Here is a 6,000-nt window from a genome sequence, read left to right as displayed (position 1 = left end):
GTTTCTCCACCCTGACCTCCCATTCATTGTTCTCAATGTCCTCCATGTTTCTCCACCCTGACCTCCCATTCAATGTTCTCAATGTCCTCCATGTTTCTCCACCCTGACCTCCCATTCGATGTTCTCAATATCCTCCATGTTTCTCCACCCTTACCTCCCCATTCAATGTTCTCAATATCCTCCATGTTTCTCCACCCTTACCTCCCCATTCAATGTTCTCATTGTCCTCCATGTTTCTCCACCCTGACCTCCCATTCAATGTTCTCAATGTCCTCCATGTTTCTCCACCCTGACCTCCCATTCAATGTTCTCATTGTCCTCCATGCTTCTCCACCCTGACCTCCCCATTCAATGTTCTCATTGTCCTCCATGTTTCTCCACCCTGACCTCCCATTCAATGTTCTCAATGTCCTCCATGTTTCTCCACTCTGACCTCCCATTCAATGTTCTCAATGTCCTCCATGTTTCTCCACCCTGACCTCCCATTCAATGTTCTCATTGTCCTCCATGCTTCTCCACCCTGACCTCCCCATTCAATGTTCTCATTGTCCTCCATGTTTCTCCACCCTGACCTCCCATTCAATGTTCTCAATGTCCTCCATGTTTCTCCACCCTGACCTCCCATTCAGTGTTCTCATTGTCCTCCATGTTTCTCCACCCTGACCTCCCATTCAATGTTCTCAATATCCTCCATGTTTCTCCACCCTGACCTCCCATTTAATGTTCTCATTGTCCTCCCATGTTTCTCCACTCTGACCTCCCATTCAATGTTCTCATTGTCCTCCATATTTCTCTTCCCTGACCTGCCATTCAATGTTCTCATTGTCTTCCATGTTTCTCCACCCTGACCTCTCATTCAATGTTCTCATTGTCCTCCATGTTTCTCCACCCTGACCTCTCATTCAATGTTCTCATTGTCCTCCATGTTTCTCCACCCTGACCTCCCATTCAATGTTCTCATTGTCTTCCATGTTTCTCCACCCTGACCTCCCATTCAATGTTCTCATTGTCCTCCATGTTTCTCCACCCTGACCTCCCATTCAATGTTCTCATTGTCCTCCATGTTTCTCCACCCTGACCTCTCATTCAATGTTCTCATTGTCCTCCATGTTTCTCCACCCTGACCTCTCATTCAATGTTCTCATTGTCCTCCATGTTTCTCCACCCTGACCTCCCATTCAATGTTCTCATTGTCTTCCATGTTTCTCCACCCTGACCTCACATTCAATGTTCTCATTGTCCTCCATGTTTCTCCACCCTGACCTCCCATTCAATGTTCTCATTGTCCTCCATGTTTCTCCACCCTGACCTCTCATTCAATGTTCTCATTGTCCTCCATGTTTCTCCACCCTGACCTCCCATTCAATGTTCTCATTGTCCTCCATGTTTCTCCACCCTGACCTCCCATTCAATGTTCTCATTGTGCTCCATGTTTCTCCACCCTGACCTCCCATTCAATGTTCTCATTGTCCTCCATGTTTCTCCACCCTGACCTGCCATTCAATGTTCTCATTGTCCTCCATGTTTCTCCACCCTGACCTCCCATTCAATGTTCTCATTGTCCTCCATGTTTCTCCACCCTGACCTCCCATTCAATGTTCTCATTGTCCTCCATGTTTCTCCACCCTGACCTCTCATTCAATGTTCTCATTGTCCTCCATGTTTCTCCACCCTGACCTCTCATTCAATGTTCTCAATGTCCTCCATGTTTCTCCACCCTGACCTCTCATTCAATGTTCTCAATGTCCTCCATGTTTCTCCACCCTGACCTCCCATTCAATGTTCTCAATGTCCTCCATGTTTCTCCACTCTGACCTCTCATTCAATGTCCTCATTGTCCTCCATGTTTCTCCACCCTGACCTCCCATTCAATGTTCTCATTGTGCTCCATGTTTCTCCACCCTGACCTCCCATTCAATGTTCTCATTGTCCTCCATGTTTCTCCACCCTGACCTGCCATTCAATGTTCTCATTGTCCTCCATGTTTCTCCACCCTGACCTCCCATTCAATGTTCTCATTGTCCTCCATGTTTCTCCACCCTGACCTGTCATTCAATGTTCTCATTGTCCTCCATGTTTCTCCACTCTGACCTCCCATTCAATGTTCTCATTGTCCTCCATGTTTCTCCACCCTGACCTCCCATTCAATGTTCTCATTGTCCTCCATGTTTCTCCACCCTGACCTCCCATTCAATGTTCTCATTGTCCTCCATGTTTCTCCACCCTGACCTCCCATTCAATGTTCTCATTGTCCTCCATGTTTCTCCACCCTGACCTCTCATTCAATGTTCTCATTGTCCTCCATGTTTCTCCACCCTGACCTCTCATTCAATGTTCTCAATATCCCCCATGTTTCTCCACCCTGACCTCTCATTCAATGTTCTCATTGTCCTCCATGTTTCTCCACCCTGACCTCCCATTCAATGTTCTCATTGTCCCCCGTGTTTCTCCACTCTGACCTTTCAGTGTTCTCAATGTAGAAACAGAAAAGCGATGGCAGAAAAAGACCAAGTAGTAGTCCATCGAGTCTACCCATTTTTTTTTTTTATGTTTTATTTTTGTTAACTTTATTGTCTGACTATAGATCTCTGTTTATCCCAAGCATGTCTGAAGCCATTTACTGTCTCACTAGCTCTGCTGGAAGTTTATTCCAAGCATCAACTATTCTTTTAGTAAAATAATACTTTCTCAAGTCGTCTTCCAGGACAGCCCATGAGACCCTAGGGCTCCTCCTACCAGGACAGCCTATGAGACCCTAGGGCTCCTCCTACCAGGACAGCCCATGAGACCCTAGGGCTCCTCCTACCAGGACAGCCCATGAGACCTAGGGCTCCTCCTACCAGGACAGCCCATGAGACCTAGGGCTCCTCCTACCAGGACAGCCCATGAGACCTAGGGCTCCTCCTACCAGGACAGCCCATGAGACCTAGGGCTCCTCCTACCAGGACAGCAAACACGTTCACTCTACCAGATAAAAGGTGGTCATCTAGTCCTCTCCCTTCAGTATTAGTGCTTACTCCGGACAGGGGGGTAACATGTTCCTGGAACCCGGTTCTTTGAGTCTCATGGTCTGTCCTATGTAGACTTGGTAGGGAATCCTATACATCCTTCTCCTGCCCAGTGCGATTCCTCATACCTGCAGGTTTGTGGTGGCTGCTTATCTCCTGTCCTCAGTGCCTGGGGAGGGCTAAAACTGCTATTGATGTCAGGGGAGCAAGAGGGATGGTCTCTGTCCACCTTGTGCACCCCGGAAAGATAGCGCCCTTGCTAGCAGCGTGGCTGGCGAGCCGGGGGGAATAATAGCGCATTTGACGATCTAACTGCGTGTAGGGCGGAAGGGGCAGAGCTCTTGTGTTCCATGCTGCCCAGAGGAAATGGCGTAGCGTCATTTCCAGTCGCTGTGACATCATCAGCGGGTGCCGGAAACGCTGGTTCTCGTCTACTTAAAGGCGCGAACAGGGGACTGCTGGGTGGCTGGTGTAGTTTGACACCCAGCAGAGGCTGTGGAACACAAACAAGAGCAGGATGGACTCCTCTGCAGCTACTGCTCAGGCAGCGGACACAGGCTCCGGCTCCAGCACCTCTCGGGTAAGCCTAGGGATTCTTCACGTTTGCATATCCTGTGGGGCTCTTTGTCCTCTGTCATATGCTTTGTGGGGCTTGGTGAAGGAGCGCCTTTCCTCTCTCCCGATGGAGTGTGTTTTGGAGAACTGGGTGGCCTGATTCTCTAACAAGGCTTTCTTTTATGTTCTGTTTGCAGTCCAAGGCCCTGGACAAGGTCCAGGCGCAACCACCCAAGAGAAAATGTGTAGTTTGGGGAGTAAAGTGGTCTACCACACGTGCATAGACAGTTTAGTGAAGGATGATCCCAACTGTATCCTCTCAAAAGATACTGACTTCAGTTAGAGATGAGCTTTCCTCCACCTTTAGTTCTTTCAAGACCCTGATTGACAAGCAGCAGACTCCCACTCAGAGTTAGGCTTCAGATAGGACTGTGGCTGGAGCTCTGCCACAGGGTGCGTAAAGGTGAGGATCCAGAGGAGACTAGGTCTCCCCATTCCTCACAGGAGGAATCGGGATCGAGGGAAGAGCCTAAGGATAGGGATTCCGTCAAGGGCTCTAGGTACAAGTTGTCACTAGAAGATGTTGATGATTTGTTAAAAGCTGTTTGTCACGCTTGAAATTGAAGAGGAGACGGTTCAACTATCAAAACACAATCTTATGCATGAAGGAATGCATAAGAAGGCGGCCAGGGTTTTTCCTGGGCACAACTCCCTTCTAGATACAATTAGATTAGAATGGGAGAATCCTGAGAGGAAACCATTTTTTTCCAGCAACCTGAAAAGGTTTCCTTTTGATGACGACACGGCACAGCCTTGGAACAAGTACCTTAAGTTGAACGTGCCTCTTTCAATAACTTCCAAGAATATGGATCTATAGCTTTTGATGGGTATGCTTAGAGACCCTATGGATGAAAGAGGGGGATATCTTTTTGTATAGGGCCCGGGGGGGCATTCATTATTGGTTTTAAATCTGCCTCTACTTGTGTAGCCAGAAACCTTGAGTTATGACTTTCACAGATACAGACTGACCTTTCTGCCAGGACACCAAGGGAGCAGATCATTAAATGTTTCCCACTTCTTTTTCAGGCAGTTGGTTTTCTGGCAGATTCCTCCGCTGAGTCATTTAGGATGGCAGCTAGGACCTCAGCTTTGATCAATACAGCCAGAAGAAGTCTCTGGCTTAAGACATGGTCAGGAGACTCTTCTTCTAAGTTGGGCATATGTGGTCTTCCCCGAACAGACGACCATCTCTTTGGCCCTGGGTTACAAGAAGCTCTGGAGCGTACGGCTGACAGAAAGAATTCGTTCTCCCAGAAAAGAAAAAGAATCTGCCTCCCCGAAAGTTTTTTAAGAGGGCGGGGGCAGACAGCAGAGCCCACGAGAGGAGGCCAGACCCAAGAAGCATTGGATAGGCCACAAAGGCAGAGGTGGGGGTCTTGTTCAACCCTCCTTAACAGCCCGCCAAACTACAATGACTCCTACCACAGAGTGGGAGGAAGATTGAGGGCCTTCCTCCCACAGTGGACGGGGATCACTTATAGGCCTTTTTAATTTGGATCTGGTGACCAGGGGGCACAGACTGGAATTTGATTCCCAACCGCCAGAGAGATTGTTAGTCATCAGCTTGCCCAGAGATCAAGTAAAGGCAACTGCCTTGAGTCTCCAGTCGGGTAGATCAGAACGTTCTGGTCCCGGTTCCGAGGGCAGGGCAGGGGGCTTTACTCCCACCTGATATTGAAACTTTGTTCTCTAAATCACTCGATCAAATACAAACACTTTAGCATGGAATCAATATTTTCCATAAGGAATCTGCTTTACCCGGGGTGCTTTATGGCAATGCTGGACTTAAAGGATGCCTACTTGCACATCCCTATTTACCCAGCATACCAAAAGTTTTTACCACTAGCAGTAAAGTTGGAATCGGAGATGCTGCATTTTCAGTTCCAAGCTCTGCCCTTTGGGTTGTCATGGGCCCCACGCATCTTTACAAAGGTCCTGGGGGAAGCGTTGGCCCAGTTTAAAATTAATTCTGATCATCCCCTACCTAGAAGACCTCCTAGTAGTAGCAGAGTCGTGTCAGAAACTAGAGAGGGATCTCCAGATGGTTCAGGAGTTTCTCTAGTCGCTAGGCTGGATAGTCAACAAAGAGAAGTCTTCTCTGAAGCCTTCCCAAAGAGTGACCTATCTCGGATACGAGATTTCCTCACTGGATCAAAAGATTTTCCTTCCGGGGGAAAAAAGTTTCAAAAACAACTCAAATGATGGCATCCTTGCAAACCAACCAGTGGGTCTCGCTCAGAGATGTCTCAAGAGCCGTAGGGTTTATGACCTCTTGCTTTCTGGCTGTGCCTTGGGCGCGTTTCTGCCAACGTCCTCTTTAGTTATTCCTTCTAAGGAACTGGGACGGGTCTCCAAGTTCTTTAGACTTGAAGGTATG

The sequence above is a fragment of the Pelophylax lessonae genome (genome assembly GCF_965119305.1).
Source record: "Pelophylax lessonae genome assembly, contig: HAP1_SCAFFOLD_258, whole genome shotgun sequence".
NCBI classification, from domain to species: Eukaryota; Metazoa; Chordata; class Amphibia; order Anura; family Ranidae; genus Pelophylax; species Pelophylax lessonae.
This window is presented reverse-complemented; position numbering follows the sequence as displayed.